The sequence below is a fragment of the Anomalospiza imberbis genome, chromosome 2, assembly GCF_031753505.1.
Source record: "Anomalospiza imberbis isolate Cuckoo-Finch-1a 21T00152 chromosome 2, ASM3175350v1, whole genome shotgun sequence".
Taxonomy (NCBI): Eukaryota; Metazoa; Chordata; class Aves; order Passeriformes; family Viduidae; genus Anomalospiza; species Anomalospiza imberbis.
In genome coordinates, this window is record NC_089682.1 from 28,510,721 (window position 1) to 28,531,930 (window position 21,210).

The following is a 21,210-nucleotide window of genomic DNA, read 5'->3' on the forward strand; positions in this document are numbered from 1 at the left end:
CTGAATGCATTCCCTGTGAAGTACCTTTTCCATTCACAAGTGCTTACACAGATTGGCAGAGGCACCACTGGATACAGACATGCACACCAATGACTGGCTGGCAAAGGGTGACATGCAAAAGTAATTGGAGCCAAGAACTGTGATCTCTTTACTGATCTTCATTTCCACTGGTTTTCAATATTGGATCAATAGATGTCCTTGCTTTGACATCCTTCATCATCTGTACTGCAAATATCAATAATGAACCTGTACACAACACTGCTCAGAGAGGTTTGCTAATATGGCATTTAGAAGTAAGCTTCTTTTCTTCCTTAACATCATTGTAAGTTGTTACTTCATGTAAACATATTTTTTCTGCTTTTCTATATTATCTAGCCCTATTTAGAATATCTTCCCTCCATGCCTCACAAGAATGCCTTGCTTTTCTAGTTGAGCTGATCCTCCCCATCCCTTTGCATTTAGAAAGGATGAGTAACATGACTCCTAAAGGCTTTGTCTGCAGTCACTTGCAAGTTGCTGAAACACTTGGTGCCTTTAATTATTCCAAAAGTGAATGTTGCAATATGACCGCACCACCTGCATGGTTTGGGATCCAGAGCTGTGTTGGCTGCATGTATGGTACTCACAAGGTTTGCTCCACAGCATCATCTGCTATGCATACATACATATGCATTTCTGCAAGACAGGGATTGCTCTATCCAATGCATTCAATGCCATGCTGGAACTCTCCCAGCTACGAGCTGAGATGTCTCAGTGGTGCAATGCGGCTTTGATCCCAGAATCACTGTAATTACATTACACTATTGCTCCCTCTGAACTGCTTAGCTAAGCTGAGAAGCCATCTACAAGATGGTTTGGGTTGGGTGACATCTTGCTCCCACATCACTGCCGTGCATCAGGTGGTAGTGCAGGTTTGCTTCCAGACAGCCCTAGACCTGCCAACCTCACTCAGCTGGTCCCACTTCCAAGCTTCCCAGCTGTGGTTGCTTGCCTCTTTCATTTGCACCACAGCACAGGCACTGCTTGGCTTGTCAACCAGAACTGGATGCCTTTGCCCTGCTATCAACTGCTCATCTGTTGCTGGGCTGTGGCTCACAGAGCACAGAGGCTGCAGGGATGAATAGAGCTGGAAATACCCTTCCTGTGCTGGATGGTGCATTTCCCCCACCACCCAGTGTACCAGGTGCTCTTTGCTGTCACCTGGCCCAGTGATGGACATTTACATTGGAATTTAGAAATCATGCAGACTGCCAAAGGTAGCAGTCTCTGTGGTGGGGAATTGCATGCTGCATAACGGAAGGCTATCCTGTTCCTACTCACATCTGCAATGATAACATTTGTTTACTAGTTTAGGCAGAGAAATAGAGCCAAATAAATTGTCATTCTCTCATCCCTGCTTTGAAAATCTCACTGTCATTATTATTATCATCAGAACAGTGCCTGAAAATAAACCTGTTGAACACAAGCAGACATGTGAGTGTGTACCCAGATAAAGAGGGGGTTGCTTGGCTTCAAAATCCCAGACTGGCAAACAGTAGAAGGAATCTGGGGAACAGCAGGTGTTCAGCCGAAACATTTTCTGCCTTAAAAAGAGAGGAAGAGAAATATGTACAGAATGGGAAGGACTACCTTGTGGCTGAGGGTCTCAGGAGCTCTGGCCTCATTTCCTGGCTCAGCTCAGGATTCTCACATAACCTTGGCCAAAGTCAACTCATCTCTCTGTGCCACTGCTCCTCCATCATTACATGGATTTCCCTGCTACAGCACTACTCTGTCTCTCTTTCTCTCTCTTCTATCTGCCTCATCTGCTGAGAGTATAAATTCTGCAAGGTACAGACAGCTTCTGATTTCTCATTTCTCATTTCTCTCTGTCTGAATTTGATTGTCTCTGATTTGAGTTGTTACTGTATGTATTGTGTCCAGCAACCTCAAGCAGAGCCTATGGATGATACCATAGCAAAAACAAAACACACAGCTGAGTTTTTGAAAGCTTGTGTGTTAAAAAAAAATCAAGAAAAAGCGCTTTGCTTCTGATAAGCTAGTCATAAATTTTAAGAAAATCTGGCTCATTTTAACAGTGTAATGGGTTGGCTGTGGAGCAAACACTAACTGGCAGTTTCCTATGGTGTTACTATATGGATTTTTACATGTTTTTAAAGTTGTAGGCTCTGTCTGCTGTATTTAAATATTTGAATAAAGTCCTATGCACAGGGACTGAAAACTCGACTTTGCTAACAGTCAGCAGAGCTGTCTGCAGGTAAAATTCTTGTGTTAGCAATAATCCCAGACATGTGGCTGTTATCTCCATGAACTAGATACCAATTGGCTCAGAGGTGACAGCCGTTTTTCTGGCAAGGTCCAAGTTTCCAGGAAGCCACAAGGTATCAGTCACAAGTTTAATGTATTTTCTGCATTATCAATGTAATTTTCTACATGATTGATGTAATTTAGAATAGCTGGCATTCACCTTACAAAAGAATAAAAGTTTGCTTAGAACCTAACATGAATTGGTAAACAAGAGAGAAAAAAAATGAGCAAAATAGACTCTTTTCATTTTCATCCAGTGTTTGTTTTCTATTATCAACAGGCTTCCTAGCAATAAAACTTGATTAGGGAAAGAGAAGATATAAATCAGAACGTATTGGTACATACTGTTGCTGTTGATGTTTTATGTGATATTGTTCTGACATATCAGGAACATTTTCCAGGCAGTAGCAGCTTTACTTAAGGTGAATTTTATAATTATTTCTGCACTCAGGAGAGCTGTCATATCACCCAGAGATGTATGAAGGGCCCTCACTGTAGCCTGTACTCCCCCGCCAGACCTCTCCGATGTCTGTCCTAGCTCTGGGCTTCCCCTAGGTGCCAGAGCCCCTGCTGAGTGTTTGGATCCCACGGGATGGATGGGACAGACCTGACCCCCCAGCCTCACATTTCAAGCTGTTTCCCAGCTGACAAGTAGCAGGTACTTTCAGGCTTAACTCCATCAGGATTAGAAAGAGTTTCTTGATATTTTTATCTCCAAGGGATTTGCCTAGAGCCTTTTTTCTCTTATAGTTTATTTAGCCCTGTTTAAATCTCTTCCTGCTTTCCTCAGGTCTACAAGCAGATAAAGAGCAGAGTATAAAGCCTTGCATTTATGTTCATGCTCGTTCTTAGCTGGGGAAATAATTTCTCAGTGGAAAAACAGCCAAATTCACAACACAGCCAGATAGGGTGGGCTTGAAACACCAGGCAGAAATACCAGCACCTTGATGGAAACTCCAGAGTCTCTGCCATTCAGCTTTTCTCCAGCTGATAAGAGAAGAGGCTTGGATCTATGGTTAACAGTGGTTTATTACTTCTGTCAGGTAGGAAAGGAAAGTAGGGGCTGCCAAGGCTTTCCAGTTCTGGAGAGATAACGATACTATCCACAGACCTCCTGAGCCAACGGCAAAAGCATCTTCACCAAAGCCACTTTACAGAGCTTGTTAGGAAAGAACCTTGCATGAACAACTTAAAGAATGACATGAGATAAGCCAGTCCCTTTAAAGTGCTTTATTTATCTACCTATAGATCCAAGGTAATCATTTGGCCAAACCAAGATCTCACATGGCCCAAGTTCAGCATCTCAAAACAAGAATGGGTGAGAATCTGCCAATCACCAGTGCTGTAGCCTCCTTGCCAGGTTTGTTATTAAATACAGACATAGAATAGATGAAAGCATGTTACAGTGCTGAGGCAGTTGGCTACCACGGCACTGAGACACAAGAAGCAGCTAGTGCAAAGCCAGCCTAAGGAGTCAGTGAGGCTCATTTGCAAGGGAAATGCAAATACAGAGCTGATTGCATTCCCTTAAATGGGAAAGTGTGTTAAATCTGATAACCGTGCTCTGAGTGTCTCCTAAGCGTGGGCTTGTCTCAGCATTTAGTTTCTGTTCTACAGCAGGTGAGGGAATGAATGCTATTCTGAAACCCTGAACAGGTGAGATACAGAATTATTTCCCTCTACTTCTTCCAATATCTGCATAAATTAACATGTAGATAGCCTTTGTATCTCCAAAGCACTCCACATGTATTAACTAATTAATGCTCACTGTACCCATCTATATTAAAGAAAGAATTATCCTCATTTTGCAAATATTGAAATTCAAGTGGGAAGATTAAGTGCCTAGGAGTGAATCCATCTAAGCAGTTTAGTCGGTGAAGTCAAAGGGACTAAAACTTAATCATATGTTTAAGATCTTTGGTGGACTGAGACCTGGGTCTTGCACAATGCTGAGTACCGTGTAGGATCAGGCACACCCAAAGCCACAGAGGTACCAGGTATGAGAACCTGACATGAAATTGTTCTCCAGGAGTTCTGATCTCAGGCCAGTGCCTGAAACCATCACACACTTTCCAAACAAAACTAAAAATGAGTTGTTTTCTGATATATATGGTCAGATAAGGCAGAAGTCAGAAGACAGACTTCAAACAAAAAGATGTTTCCTGGATATAAGTGGTGTATGTTTTCTTCTTCACCACATTTCCAATAGTGTAATACATGAGTCTGGCACTTTCCAAAATCCCACTTCTCTCCATCATTACTTGCAGTGCCTATGGCAGAAAACATGAACTACTACCTGCCTGCTACACATAGCTCTTGACAAAAATTATCACATCTCCCCACACTCATGAAAACACAGTCTGTTCTTCTGGAGTTTTGAAATCAGTTTTCCTGGCTTCACAGCTGTAACATTGCCAGACAACAGATCTGACAGTCCTCTCAGGAAGAAATTAATTGTATAAACGATTTAGAGGAACCATGCAGAGAGTGGGGTTTGATTACCTTCATTTGCATATTAGTTCTTAGAGGCATAAGAATGATTTTTGGGGCAAATTGAGGAGAGCCTTACCTGAACCTTTAGCAAGTTTTATCAGGCTCAAGTTCAGAAGTAGGCCCAGATCAGATGCCCAAAAAATATATCTGAAATGTTTCCCAGGGCTGCTTGAATACATCTCCCTTACAGATTTGCTGCAATTTATTGGCATTGTACAAGATTGCAAAGTACGCTCATAAGCTGCCCTCAAATGCTCATGTTATATGTTATTTTAATAAGGAAGGGCTTTATTTGGGCACAGTTATTCATCAGGATCTGAATATGTTGAGTGGGGCATTGGGGTATTTTTTTCCTAAAGAAATGGCTCCTTTGTTGACCTGGAAAATAAATGGTGAGTTGCTGAACAGGCTGGTCTATTGTAGAGTTCCCAAAATCAAGCTAAACAGCTGGTGACTCATTGTTGGGATATTAATCAGAGCAAGATAAAAGTGTGTGCAAAAGAAGGGACATGGCTTATTTGATGGGGTTATTGACTGATTTGGATTAATTTATGAAAGAGACAGGTGTTGATAGGGGTGAGACCGCAGCCATAGAAAGAGTAAGGGATCAGATCAGCCAGCCCCTCCTAGTGTTGATAAGCTAAAAAGAAGAAAATGTCCGCAAAGACAGAGGAGGGATAAAAGAGAACAGCAGGGCAGGGCAGCTTGTGCAAGCCTGGTGCTCACAGAAGACAGCCTTTGTGAGAGAGGCAATAAATCAGCATGTGGGTGAGGGGTGCAAGGGTCAGAGATAAGGAAACCTGGGACCGGGTGAGCCTTGTTTATGGAGAAGAGCTTTTTTTTCCCCTGTGCCTACTCTGTGCCAGCTATACTGCAGTGACTGCTGGCAAAAGAAGAAGGTTTTAGTCATAAACAAGAAAATCCCATAGACTTGGATGTGGTGGATCAGGCTTCACCTGCCTCTCCTTTTCACATGCTGCAAAACTGCAAAACACAACGGCTCTGCGTAAAATGAAGCAAAGGCAGGGCAAGCAGTGGAGTGTGGAAAGAGGAAGCCACTGCTGATCACAGGGGAAGGAAACAAGACACAGAGGGAAGGTCTGGCCCCTATGAGGCAGACACTTCAGTGCTGCACTACTCAGACTGAGCCAGGCCACTGAAAACCGTGATGAGTGCTGTAGAAAACACCAAAGTGGAGCAAGTAACTTTTCACAGCACTTGATGAAGTTATGAAGAAAATTATCAGGAAAGCATAAATACTTTTCTTTCAAAAAAGGCTGCTTAACTTAAATATTTTGGGGCACTGTAGAATTTCTCTGCACAATATAGATGCACTCAATAGCCATGGCATGAAGGTGATTTTTGTTATTTAGCACACGTTTCCACAGTACGGCTATTGATGTGTTCTCCCCAGCCAAACTATGTAGCATTAATTTTTCACATGGGTAAACTAGCTTGAATATTGGCATAGAATGTAGAGAAATACACTGACCATATAGATTTCTCTCTGTCCCTGTAATACTGCATGCATCTCTGACCTGGATCTCTGGCTTTTTGCACTGGTAGCCCATCTCTAATATTGATTTGGAACATAGATACATAATACACATATTATGGATTTATTTCCATCTTTGTTGAATCTCTCTTGGTTTGAAAAGTAGATAATCTGAAAGGATGACTTTTTCCCACAACACTGCTTTCTGAGCATACAGTCAGGAAATACTGTAACAAATATCTTCTAGCATGGCAAGTAACTTCCCTTTCACTGACTGCAACTCCTCCTCAGCATCTGATGTCTGTCTCGGTGAAATGGCTGTGTACTGTCATAGCAGGGCCCTTTCACAGTGAGACATCCCATCTGTCTTCCTTTCCCACTGCATTGCAAATGTCCCTTTGCTTTAATACCGGTTGTTGAGCCTGCCTTTCGTCTACTGCTGCATGCTTTTAAGTGAGGATGTTGTGAAAAGGTCAGGCTGCTGGGGTTTGGGTTTGCTTCTTTTTTTCTGATGAGCTGGAGGTGGCATTTGGTTTTTATGCAGTGGTAAGACATAGTTTGTGACAGATGGTGTCTGTAAAGCGTGAGAGTGTGGTAACACTCAGAACACCAGTGAGCACTCACCACACCACAAAGCCCTGGAAGGTGGCACATGTTCGGGTCTTCAGCACAGGACAGCCAGCACTGCTCCTCAGTGAAAATGCCTCCAGCAATGTGAACTACAAGGGTCATGGGGATGCCTTGGAGTGCCACACCAAACTTCAGATATATGCTCACAGCCTGAGTTGGATCAAAGTAGGTTCAGTGAACACTTCTACAGATCTGCTTACCTAGTGTAGCCAGTTTTTGAGAGCCAGAAGCCCAAAATACACAGGCCTTAAGCTCAAAATTTTGCGAGATGCTCCTTTTTAGCATAAAAGTTCAGTTCTCCAGCTTTTACAATCCTGTTGGATTTGGTGCTTGCCAGTGTAAGAGGGCACCAAGTTGTGAAGCACACGGGGAGCTCTAGGTGGGACCCCTCTGCCCACCTTAGCAGACCACCCAGTATAGCTGCCAGAGGGGAACAGGCCTCTTTCTTTCCATCCTGAGAGGAATAGCCAAAACAAGTGAGGGAACTTGTATCCTTGACATGTCAGTTTATGGCAGGGTGGCCAGATCACATACAGTTGTCTGCAGCATGGGCATTTGATGAGCCTTACATTTGGTGATTAATGGGCAGGCTCCTGACATCGCAAAGCAAATAAAAGCATATACAAGAACTAGTTGCTTTGTATGCCATGTAATTTCTCCCATATCATCACGTGCAGCACCAGCCATCACAATAACTGAACTGAACTGTTAATAAGCTGTGGCACTCATCCTGTGTTAAGAACTTGTTCTGGGTTCTCTTGTTTTTAGCCTACAGAACATTTTCCATGTGCCCATTTCATTATCAGCCATGCTGTTTGTAATCCACCTCCTTACTTTAATAGGATTTAGCTGTCAAATAGGATTCCCTTTAATTTATAATCAGCATTAGCTTCCTTAACATCTTGCTCTTCTTTGTTAGCTTCATCAGAATTGGTTAAGTGTTGTAGTAGGTTTGGACTATTCCTAAGGATCACTGCATTGTGGGATCTCCATATAGGTGACTGGTTACACACAGGTACCATTGCAGCCAGTGGCAGTCTAGGCCCCTGTAGAATTTTACTTCTAAATGCAAGTGTCTAATACTGTTGGAATCGCTCATATGGATAGAAAATGTGGGGCTGGGATATATCAGACAGGGCTATGCCCCTTTGGAGCAGCAGTTGGAGCTGCCAGGGGTCTCAGGGGGCAAAAAATCCCTGGTGTATATGCCAGGGCATCAATTCCTTAGTAGTCAGTGGTCATGTCTGCCAGGCACATATGCAGCAGAAAATAACCACCTTCGGCAGCGACTTGCTTCTAGGTAGCACCTTGTGTTTTTCATCCAGTCCTTTATCTCCTCTTTGTTTGGGGGTGTTTTTCTACTTTCTCACTGCTATTAGGGGATGCTATCCAAAGCCTTTATTTCTCAGTGAGATCAAAAGCATAATCACATCATTCTTTCTTTTGGAAGATTCACACTTATGCAAATAGTTGTCAGTGAGGGGTTTTTGGCCTCATATACATGTGTGTTTCTTATTTTTGTATATAAGGCTCACTCTTTATCCAGGTTACCTCACCTCACCTCACCTGTCTAGTCATAACTTTAGCCTAATGTCATCAAACCTTCAGTTCCTGTCTATAGCTGCTCTTATGCTGGAGTTTAATAGGGGCTTTTATGAATATTTTGAGCACAATGGAGATAAAAATAGGCAAAGCACAGGATGTTCATCAGGGCTTCTTTGTAGAAGAGCTTGAGGCTGCTACCTCTCTTTGGATCCCCATTGTTTCCTAACCTCACCCCTTGAGGGGGAGATGTATCCTCAGCCAATTGAGAAGAGGCAGAGCCTGCTGCTAGAGGAAGTTTCTTACTGTGATTTCTCTGCGGGAAAAATATGTTTCTTTCACTGTGATCCTTAGCTTTCTGGGAGAGGAGTAAGGATAGGATTATAAAATCCACCTGTCTTCTACTCTCTTTTGCTAGAGGGATGGCATGTAGAAAACCTATCTGCTATCTATACATGAATGCCAAAAATATCTAGGTCATAATAAGCTCCTGATTATATCTTTATCCTTTCCTTGAGAGTTAAAATTTATCTCACTTTACCTCATCTCCAAAGTTTTTATCTGGGGTAGTTTAAGAAAATTTATTTAAGGGAATTTAGGCAAAATTCCCTTAAATAAAACTGGAGTTGCACTCATTTTGCTTAATTAGCACATTTTTTTAACATTGGGGAATAAGAGCAAAATGCAATGAGACTGGTTTAATAGATTGAAAATTATGAGCATTTTATACTGTGTGATAGGACTTTGAGCAACTTCAAGTAGCAGGCTTAACAACCCAAACTCTCCCAGCTTTGAAAACTGAAAATGCTGTTAAATTATTAAGCTTAGTCTCCGCTGGCAAGGACATTCAGTGTCTGAAACCATACCAAAACCTCAAGGCAGTTGACAGCAGATAGTATAATGAACAGAACAAAGAGAAATTGGGATTTAAAAAAAAAAAAAAAAAAAAAAAAAAAAAAAGAAAAGACTCTTTACCTCATCCCTCAAACTGAAAAAAGTTAAAAACAGGATCTATAAAACCTGAGACAAAATTAAAACTTAAAAAAGATTATCTTGTAGAAGAAAATTATATCAATTATCACTTCAGGCTGAAGGAAAACATATCAAATCTATTTCAAGCATTTTAATCCCTCATGAAATAAAGTGCAAAGTACAGACGGCATTCAAAATGCAGGGAAGCAAGTAAAGAATGTAGTGCTTGTTTTATACAAAGGCTTAGTGGTTAAATATAAATTGAGCCAGAGGCAGGAGAGAAAGACGGATGGAGTAGAGGTCAGGGCATTCATTCGGGACTTGTAACACCAGGGAACCCGTTCCTACCCCAATAACCTTTTAGATAGGAAGAGGAGTGGCATTGACAGAAGATCCTTATGTTACACAGCCTGGTGCTTAGGCACTCTGGGGAGGTAAGTGTGGACTCAGATCCACTTTGGTTACAAAAGGAATAAGAACTAGATTTCACATATTCTCTGGATTGCTTTAATCTCTGGACTTTGGGCAAAACACAGGAACATAAGTGGCAATATTTCTCTGTCCTGTTTTCATGCATGCAAACCATACATTTTTTCCATATAATCTGTTCTGCTAGTTCAAAAGCCTAGATAATAACATTTACTAAAATGTTAACTTTACATATGGAGTTTCCAAAATGGAAAATATTTATGAGTGTCATACACAGAATTAGTGAAACATTCAGACCATGGTAATGAGGAAACATTGATGATATCTGTACCAACTTCTAAGAGCCAGCTAAAAGGAAAAAAAGCAGGTGTAGGTGGGGAAAGATTATGTCAGTTGAATCTGGGCCTAGTTTTAACATACTGGATTTCTGCAAAACCAAGTAAGAATATATTTCATTCACATTGGAGAAAAATATGGTTTACCCAGTTTCTTGCATGAGTATTAAATAGAGAATCTATATCATATCACATTATGTCTCTGACCCCACCAAGAGGTTTTCCCCTCCTGGCACCCTGCATTCCTGCCATGGGGCCTCAGTGGTCTCCGTGAGTTGCCGCTGTTCCTCCTGGTTCTTTGCATTCATGACTAGGAACAACTTGGACAAGCAGCTTAAAATGCTGCCACCCTACTGCCAAGAAGCAGCCTGTGAATCTCAGTCATGTTTCCTTTTCTACACTCACAACCAGTCAAGGTCAAGATGTCCTAAGTGTTTACAGGAGATCACTGATGAATGGAGAGCTGCTCAGACATTCTGAATTGCAGATAGCTGCTTTAACTGACTTAATTAGAACATGCTCAGTATAAACACGGTATGAAGATGAATTCTGCTCCTGCTAGCGGCTAAGTGATCTTTATCTAGAGGCTAAATATGTTGGGAAGAAAATTGAGATATGGACATACTTCAAATAAATCATAAAATGGAAGGTGAATAAATGAAGAACTGAGTGCAAAATTGAAATACACTTGGTGATTTGACCATATAAATATATACTGTGCACTCCTATAGAAGTGTCAATTTTCCAGGTCAAGCAGAAAGAGTTATGAGAGAGTTTGACCCAGTTATTGCTGAGACCCTCTGAGGCAATTCAATATTGGATTACTGCTAGTAAAGGGCATGCAGAACAAAATACAATCTTTGCTAATTGTAGTGAGCCTGCAAGAGCAATTTTTCTTACCATAATAAAGAAAGCCAAGTGTTATTCAGGACTTCTGGATTCTACTCAAGATCTGTCACTAACAGCAGATGCCACTAATAAATACAGGCACATCTCCAGAAATGCAATAAATATGGAATTCTGCTCTGTTTTTCTCATCAGACCTATTTTAAAATAAGATATATACTGCAAACAAAAGGAAATACAGTATTTAATATTCTTCAAAGATATACCTGGAATTTTAAAATCAGTTTTAAATTTCTTATTGTTCTTTCTTTTCTTCCTGATCCCTCTAATAACACAATCCTTGATGATGAACCTGCCACTCCCCACCCCCTAAATGAGCAGGGTGATGAGAAGAGTATGCGGGATCTTTGTTCTCTATCATGTTCTCTATCTCATATCTTTCATTTATTTCTAGAATTCTGAAAGATGGCTTCTTTGTTAGACCAGCAAAGTACAATTTCATTGCATCCCTAAATTTTTATGGAGACCATTTCTGTGTTTTATGTTTTATCACTTCCAGGGAAACTGCCTTCTTTCAGCTCTTCCTTCCTTTCAGAAAGGGACCATGCCCTGTAGTAAACTATTACATGAAAAGATTCTATTTTGAATGCTTCTTTTGAATAATTTTATTCCTGTCTACTCTACCAAGGACAGAAATGCTGGAGAGACACTTGATAGCATTCATCTCACCTAACCTCAGGCATCTGCCAGGTAGATGTCTCCACTTGAGCTAGACCAGGGTCCCCTTCCTAGACTAATGGATAGAAACATACATTTCTAGTTCATGAGTCATCTGATCTGGTTTGGATGATTACCTCAGGACAAGATGAATCACAAGGGAGAAGGGCTTATTTCTCTCTGCTGATAAGAAAAAATAGCTCAGATGGAGACATCTCTTTTATAGATGCCTACGTTTAGGTGACAGGAATTGCAGCCTCTGAAAGATCAAAAATTAGTGTCTGGCATTCATTCCATAAAATCTCAAGGACTATCCACTTTTCTGAGACCATTTAGACAGTTTGACCATTGCTGCTGGAGGTAAGTAAAAGATTTTCTTTTGGGGCAAGGCTTTGTTTTCTCTGTATTACTCCTAAAAGGACAAAAGATAGCCTATTAAAAAAACTTCCAGGAAAAAAAAAAAAAAGGGTTAATTCCTTAGTGCTGAGGTTAATCTATTGTTTTTTGATTGTAAAGGAAATCTTGGAGTTTAAATACTGTAATAAAAACCTACAAAAAGATTGCACCAATAAAAACTACAAAAAGAAATTTAATTTATGTAGGCTTATTCTTGAAAGTCTAGGTATACATCTCAAATCATTAGTGCAGAAGAAAGTATTACAATTTTTCCTTGCTCAGCCTTAAAGATTGTCATTCTGATGTAATTTTATTCCTGGGTTCTGCAAATTGCTGCTATTTACTTTAAAAATCAAGTTAACTAGAAGACCTAGTAGCTTTTGTGGAAAATGCAAGATAAAAATATTGATGGGAGGTCCTGTTTCAGCTGAAAAGTGCCTGGGAATTTTGAATGTGACACTGTAATTCCTTTTGCCTCACCTTTTAGAATCATTGAATCTTAGAATCATTTAGGCTGGAAAAGACCTTTATTATCGTCAAGTCCAACTGTTAACATGGCACAGCCAAGTTCAGCCCTAAACTGTATCCCTAAGTGCCACATCTATATCTCTTCTAAAACTCTCCAGAGATGGTGATGCAGCCACTTTCCCAGGCAGCCTGTTCCAATGTCTGACTGCCCTTTTGGTAAAAAAAAAAAAAATTCCTAATATCTAAATCTCCTCTGGTGTAACCCCAGGTAATTTTATGGTGTTCTATCACTTGTTACTTGGGAGTGGAGACTGATCCCCACCTGGCTACAACCTCCTTTCAGGTGGTTGTAGAAAGTGATAAGGTCGGCCCTGAGCCTCCTTTTGTCCAGGTTAAAGACCCTCATCTCCTTCAGCTGCTTCTCACAGGATTTGTGCTCCAGAACCTTAATAAGCTCCACTCTCTTTCTCTGGACTCATACACTTGACTCCAGGACTCCAGCACCTCAATGTCTTCTAGTGAGGGGCCCAAAACTGAATGTAGGAATTTGAGGTGTGGCCTCACCAGTGCTGAGTACAGGGGGATAATCACTGTCCTGGTCCAGTTGCCACACTATTGGTGATACAGGCCAGGATGCCATTGGCCTTCTTGTTCAGCAGCTGTGGACTAGCACCCCCAGGTCTTTTTCTGCCAGGCAGCTTTCCAGTCACTCTTCCCTCAGCCTGTAGCATTGCCTGGGATTGTTGTGATGCAAGTGCAGGACTTGGCACTTGGCCTTGTTAACCCTCATATAACTGGCCCTGGCCCATCAATCCAGCTTGTCCAGATCCTTCTGCAGAGCCTTCCTGTCCTCCAGGAGATCAACTCTCCCACCCAGCTGAGTGTCATCTGTGAACTTACTGAGGGAGCCCTCATTCCCCTCATCCAGGCCGTCAATAGTTACTGACCAGAGCTGGCCCCAGTACTGAGCTCTAGGAAATACCACTGGCACCTGACAGCCAGCTGAATTTGACTCCATCTACCACCCACTCTCTGGGTCCAGCCATCCAGCCAGCTTTTCACCTAAAGAACAGAGTACCTGTCCAAGACATGAGCAGCCAGTTTCTCCAGGAGAATTCTGTGGGAGACAGTGTCAAAGGCTTTAGCAAACTTCAGGCAGACAACATCCACAGTCTTTCCCTCATCCACTAAATGGGTCGCCTTGTCATAAGAGGAGAGCAGGTTGGTCCAGCAGGACCTGTCTTTGACAAACCCAGGTTTGTTCTGGCTGGGCCTGATCCCCTGGCTGTCCTGTACCTGCTGCCTGGCAGCACTCAAGATGATCTGCTCCATGACCTTCCCAGCACTGAGGTGAGGCTGACAGGCCTCTAGTTACCCAGATCCTCCTTCCAGCCCTTCTTGTAGATTCCAACTTCCAAACACCTGGAATCCCTCTGGTTAGCCAGGACTGCTGATAAATGTAGGAGACTGTCTCAGTCAGCCTTTCCACCAGCTCCCTAAGTATCCATGTGTGGATCCAGTCTGGTCCCATAGGCTTGTGTGTGTAAGTGGTGTATTCAGGTCTCTGACCTTTCACCTTGGATTATGGGAGTTCTGATCTCTGTCCCTGTCTTCCAGCTCAGGAGTCTGGGTGCATGAAGAACAATTGGTTTTGCTATTAAAGACTGAAGAAAAGAAGGCATTGGGCATCTCAGCCTTTTCCTTATCATTTGTCACTATATTTCTCTCTCCATTCAGCAGAGTATGGAGATTCTCCTTAGCCCTCCTTGTGTTGCTGATGTATTTATAGACATATTTTTATTGTCCTTTATGGCAGTAGCCAGATTAAATTCTAGCTGGGCTTTGGCCCTTCTGAATTTTCTCCCTGCATAACTTCATGACATCTTTGCAATCCTCCTGAGCTGCCTGCTGCTTCTTCCAAAGGCTGTAAACACTCCTTTTTTTCTGGAGTTCCAGCCAAACCACTCTGTTCAATCAGGCCAATTTTCTTCCTTGCCAGCTTGTCTTTTCGCATATGGGGATGGGCTCTCTGGTACCTTAAAATTTCTTTCTTGAAGAATGTTCAGCCTTCTTAGACCCCTTAGCCCCTCAGAACTGCCTCCCAAGGAACTCCCTCAACCATCTCCTAAAGAGGCCAAAGTCTACCACTCCAGAAGTCCGAGGCAGCAGTTCTGTTGGCCCCCCTCCTTACTTCTCCAAGAAGGTAAAGTTAATTAATTTGTTGTCACCTGCAAATGGACTGAGGGTGCCTTCCTTTGCTTTGCCCAAGATGGCCTCCAGCTGTCACATCACCCCCAAGACCTTCTCTGTTCATGAACAGGAGGTCCAACAGGGCACCTTCCCCACTTAGGACCTTCACATGTTATGTCAGGATGTTATGAACTTCCATACACTCCAGGAGCCTCCTGGACAACTTCCTCTCTACTGTGATGTATTTCCAGCAGATGTCTGGTAAGTTGAAGTCTCCTGCCAGAACAAGGGCCAGAAATCATGACACAGCTCCCAGCTGCTTATTCAATATTTTATCTGCCTCTTCATCCTGGTTTATAACAGTCTCCCACCAGGATATCTGCCCTGTTAGCCTTTTCCCTGATTCTTAACCACAAACACTCAACTCTGTCATCACCATCATTAAGCTCCAGACAATCAAACCACTCCCTAACACACAGGGCTACTCCACCACATCTTCCTTGCCGATCCATTCTGAACAATTTAGAGCTGTCCAGCACTTCAGATGTGTGAGTCATTCACCATGTCTCCATGAGGGCAGTCATGTCATAGTTTTCCTGCTGTTCAATGGCTTCCAGTTCCTCCTGTTTGTAGCCCATGCTGTGTGCATTTGTATAAATGCCCTCCATTTGGGCTATTGTTCCTCTTACTTTAGTGAGGAAGAAGCCCTAATTCTTACATGACCATTCTCAGGCATTTCTGTGGTTTCTAAAGCATCAATATTCCTTTTTGTCTTAGCTGCCACATGGATCTCCATCCCCTACCTCCACTGAGATGGCAAACCAAAGGACATCTCTAGTGCATCTAGTGCACAGTCCCTCAAACATCAGTATGCCACCCTAGGCTTATCTCTAGAGGGCCTGGTTTTACTCCTTTATAAGAGCTAAGCCTCTGGGAGATAGTCACTTGCCTAACAGTGATCAGGTATCTGTGGTGTTACTCAAGTACTAACTGCATATTAGTCCCCGTTAACAGAAAGGTTAAACCAGAACTGCATGACCAACCAGCACTTAGATAAAGAGGGTGTGAGACAAACAACACAATTTGCAAAACTCTTCTACTCTTTGAACACATGTGTAGAGAGAAACACTGCTCCTCAGTTCCCAAGCATTACTGGGGAAGGACTCTGAGAGCGCACACCAAACCTGGTGGCCCTGGAATGTTTATGCCTCCGGGAAAGAGTCCTAATTCAGCTTGCTATAATTTAACACAGTTTATTGAAGTAGTCACCATTCAGATCACAGCATTTAGATTTGTGGCTCTCAGTAATGTCTGCACCAGGTGAAAAACTGAACTGGGAGCAGGAAACAAAGAGATCTCTAAGAGCATATTGTGAGGAAGTCAGTCCTAGGGAAAAAGTTATTGCTAAATATGCAGATTTAGTGTGTATTCAGGGATATCTAAAATTTATCTTTGATTCTGAAAACATATTGGGATTAAAATAACATAGAGCTAAATTAGTACTATTGATATGAATAATCATAATAATATGAAAAGACACAAATACCTCTGTTTTAAATTTATTCTTCTGCCTTTGAAAAGATGTATGCGCCCTTATTAAATGAAATGTATTCTGTTTTCTCATCAATTTTGCTTCTCATTTTTGCCCATTTGTACTTTTTAAGAAAAAATCTGGCATTTTGAATCATGTAGTTCACTACATTGTTAAAAATGCTTATAAATTGCCTGTGATATATCCACTGATGAATGATGACATGCAGACATTAGATGAGGAAACTATTTTCATTCTTTGTATAAAGAAGTCACTATAAAAAGTATTTTTAACAGGCATTGTCTGGTTTTAAATAGATCTTTAGATGAGGCTTCATTAAAAATACTGTAGTAATTAAAGACACTACTATGTTGAGAACAACTTAGCAAAACTGTAAAGCTAATATTGAAAAGATGGTAAAATGGAAGTTTCAGTCCCTGTAATTCTCAACACCAATGTGTCCCTCAAAAATTCCTCACGATGTGCCCTCCTTGGCTAACCAATTGAACGTGTCTTCCAAATGACAAGTGCCTAGCACAAAATGCCATTTCCTGCAATTTAAATAAAGGGTTCCAGGCTGCTTTTTATCAGACAGATATGGCATACTAGCTGAGCATGTGGTTATCACCATTTCTCCATGATGCTTGTTGACAGCACAGCACTTTTCCTGCCTTGGCTGTTGCATAGATTTCATGGGCCCCTCTTCCAACATACTTGCATTCAACTCATTTCTGCTGAACACTTTCAAGTATCCTTTTCCCCTTCTCCCCCCATCCATTTCCTGTAATATCTTAAATATATTCTCTGAGCCTGTGAACTCTGATAATATGCCTTCGTCAGTCATAGAAGTTAAATGAAGTATGAATAGAAGGTAAGTGGAAGGTAATAGGATGGAATTAATGTCGTTTTGGAGGATCTCGATTTCCAGACATCCGACCTGTGTTTCAGTCTCTAATGTCCTGAAAAAAAAAGGTCATGCATGGACACAAATGTTATATTACTGCTTAAGACAAATACATCAGGAAGACATATTACTACTAAATCCTTTATCCATTCATTTAATAGATAAAACAATTCAACTGTTTCTCTACTCTGAGAAAGCCATACAATGCATCCCATCTGATCCTGATTTATTGGTATTCATCTTCCCCAATATGTGTGGAGTCATTTTGGCAGGGGCTGGCATTCTCTCATCTGTTGTATCCTGATGCACATCTGCTCAGAAGTGTCACATGTAGGTCAGGCACAGCCAGAGCCACAGACAAATAGTACAAAGGCAGATGGTTACCAACTGCACTATGGACAAGATGTTGGCTAAACAAGGTAATCACTTGCTTTGCTCTCAAATATATTCCCAATTTCAATAAAGATTTTTCCACCATCTTTTGAAAAATGGTGGCAAACTGGCAAACTCCCAACAAAGATTTCTCTATGGCATGCTGCAACTTATAATTGCCAACAACCATTATTATTTGCCGGAGCTTTAGCAGCATCATATAGTTTAGTTATAAATTGTTCACATATCACTCTTCAGAGAGGTCATAAAGGGGACCATTTTTTGATCAAGAAAGACAGGAAGGAATTCTTCCATCCTGATCTCTAGTGTAAATGTTAAACCCATCACTGACACCTAATCCAAAATTAATAACATGTTCTAGCACTATTGCTGCTGGAGTTCATCTCTCTGTTACTTCCCGTGTTTATTATCTTGACAGTTTTTTCTTCATGGCAACATGATAGTTTACCTCAAAATGTTGGATCATGATTTTATATACAGAACCAGAGTTCTGGCTAAATACACTAATTTTAAATCAGTCAATAACCTGAATATGAAGGTTGTTTTATATCCATTAGGATGCTGCTTGAGGTTTTGGTATTTTGGGATTGATTTCCAGTGTCTACGTGATATGTTTAACAATACTAACGATGAACTGATAATTATGGCTTGGGCTATTGTGTGATGTTTAAAATGTGATGGGTGTTTACTCTGTAAATCTTGAGAACAATTCTGTATCAACTAGTGATTATTTAGCTTCATGAAAGACTACTACAATTAAATCATCAATTATATGTGAAGATTAATGCTAGTTTCATGGTCATTGTCCTTTTCTCCAGTCATCTGTATTGAGTGAATAAACTGGTAGGAAATAATTTTCCTTAGCCCTTCTAAAAAGAGCTTCAGTTGTGTTGATATGCAATGAAATGTGCTATTGAAATAATATTTCAGATTAATATTTACAGGCATTTCTTCACATATACATTGATTGCATTCATCTGCACTGTGCAGACAGGTACATTTCTTGTTGGCTAGTGATAATAGTAATTATAATAGCAACGCTAATACTGCTCTTCTGTGTGAGGCATGTAGATATCTCTGGGTGAAAAGTGCTGTAGAAGAAGTCAGTAAGGTATTGTTACATCATACAGGTTACTCTGTTCTGTGATGTAGTAACATTCTATAACAACAGTGTTGTCAAAATTGTTGCTAGATGATGCTATTACAACAATAACTATACTTTCAATAATTTTTAAAAATTTGGGGTTAGATACAGTAATATTTTGAATTTTTTTACACTTCCTTTTGTTTAAATGGACAGAACGTGAAGTGTACAGAGAAGTCAGGATTATATGAGAAGATACTATTAGATATATCATTATCTATTTGTTCCTTTATTTTCCCATTCTGAGTGTGAATGATTGGACTCAAGCCTTACATTTTCAGATTTCAAAGCCACGTGATGACAAGAGGCACAGCTCAGCCAAAATTCCTGTTTACTTTACTGCCATTTTGCCTCTGTAACATCTGCAGGATCCGTGCTCCATACAAATTCCAGTTCCTTTGATGTAATAAGTACTATCTGCCATTTTTGCACCACTACTAAGTACTAGGATATGTCCTGTTTAGTTGACATGATCAGGACTACATCTGACTGTGTTGCTCAAGGAAAGCTACCCTTCAACTTTGCACCAGTACACAGCTACCCCTACATAGAAAATTCATTTGCAAAAATCTCTTATTCAGTGAAGGACCCCAAATTGGTAAACACTAGTTGAAGAGATTCCTGTCTGCTTTGTGAGTGCCCCTGTTAGCTGCCAGGATTTGTAAATACAGCAAATGGTATTTTTAATATGTTTCAATCACATTGTGAAATCAGTTATTTTGTGAAATGGCTGTTTTATAATATGACTGTGACATCTACTATACTGGACTTTCTCAAGAGGAGACAAACTGACAGGATACATACCGAGAAAACTGAAAGGTCTGTGTACAACTCCAGATTTGCTGAAGAACTAAAATGATTGGAAAACTATTCATATTCCCTTTCTTTTGGCAGCTTATTCACCATGATGGCACAACCAGTATGTAAAGTTGCTGCAGTTGAGACAGACACTTGACGACACTCCGCAGTTGATGCAGCAAATTTTATTGAGTGCAGCTCCTTTTTATAGGGTTTTCAAAAAACCCGCGCAGTTGATCCTAATTGCCTAAATTTGGTTACCACCCAGCTCACTGGCCAATAGCTGCCTGCGTCCATGCTTGTCAGGGATTGGCTGGTGTTTGAATTTAAACCTCCCGGCTTCTCAATGCCTTCTTCCCAGGGATGTTTACTTCTTTTCCATAATGGCATAGACTGGTCAAGTTATAATCAGGGTTATCTATGACTGTGAGGCCTCCAGGCCAGCTGTTAGCCACCACGTAAAGTCAAGGGGCTTCTGCTTAATGATCTCAGAGACAGATAGGAAAAGCATTGACGTCATTGAAGTCTACAGGATTTTGGCATTTGATTACAATGGGTGAGAAATCAGTCAGTGATTTCTAAGGGGCACAGATGATCACAAGCTATAGGGAACTGCAAACTACACTTGAGATGACTGGATGTTGCATGCACAGTTATGGGACAGAGCATGGAGAACTCCAGTGACATGCAGAAACCTTGCAATGTATAAGAAAAATAAGGCAATACATAACTTAGGAAAAGTGCATATAAATTATTTAGATTCCACATACCTAATGGGAAATATTAATTTTTTTCACTGTACTTTTGTACAAATGGCTGTACGTTCTGCATGCAGCAGATGCAGAGAGCCAATTGCTTGCCAGGTGCATGTGTATGCCTCTAAGATCCTGACAAACCAGCTGTCCAGACCAGGCCCCTTGTTGGAAGATGTCACCAGGTTCATTTAGCTGCTAAGTACTAGGATGTCATCCTGACACAGCACTAAGTTGTGGTCAAAGACACTCCTGTCTCCACCCATTTACATACAGATTTCACTTGGGACTCAAAAGGATATTCGAGGAAGAACAGACCCCATTAACAATTTTCTCCAAGGACATTAGGAGAGGAGCTGGCTTTCTATGCCAGGTCTGTGGTCTGAGGATGTGTTACTCACATTCCCAGTGTGCTACCGGGGACAGCAGACTCTGCATCAAACCTGCTGTGGAAAAGTTGGAGTGGAGTAACAGTTCACTAAATTGTCTGTGACTCTCCTTCTAGATGCAAGCAAGTAGATGAACAGCTGTGCTTGTGCAGTGCTTTGAAATCTACAGATTAAATTTAATGCCTAAAGTCATGTGCAGTGCTAAATACTTTTATTGTCTTCTGAAATTAGAAACACCTTTGAAACAATTTCAAACCCTTCTCCCACATAGTCAAAAAAAGGAAATTAATCTTGGCCAAAATTAACTTTCCATCCTCATTTCTCAACCTGCTCCATCTGCTACTTCATCTGACCTGTTCCAACACTTCACTGATCAAATGCAGTTGCAAGCTTATCCATCATCTTACAGCATAATGAAGTGTAAACGTTTTCTGAATCAATCTGTCATGTGAGCCATAATTTGGAGTTCAAAAGATTGC

General features: G+C 41.1%; 1 long non-coding RNA gene across 1 annotated transcript; it reads left to right on the forward strand.

The window, feature by feature from the left end:
* Positions 1-16,794: 16,794 nt before the first annotated feature.
* LOC137468498 (uncharacterized) lies at positions 16,795-20,923 on the forward strand. The gene is made up of 2 exons (XR_010995974.1): positions 16,795-17,547; positions 18,593-20,923. It is a non-coding gene; the product is annotated as an uncharacterized lncRNA (long non-coding RNA).
* The last annotated feature ends 287 nt before the right edge of the window (positions 20,924-21,210 follow it).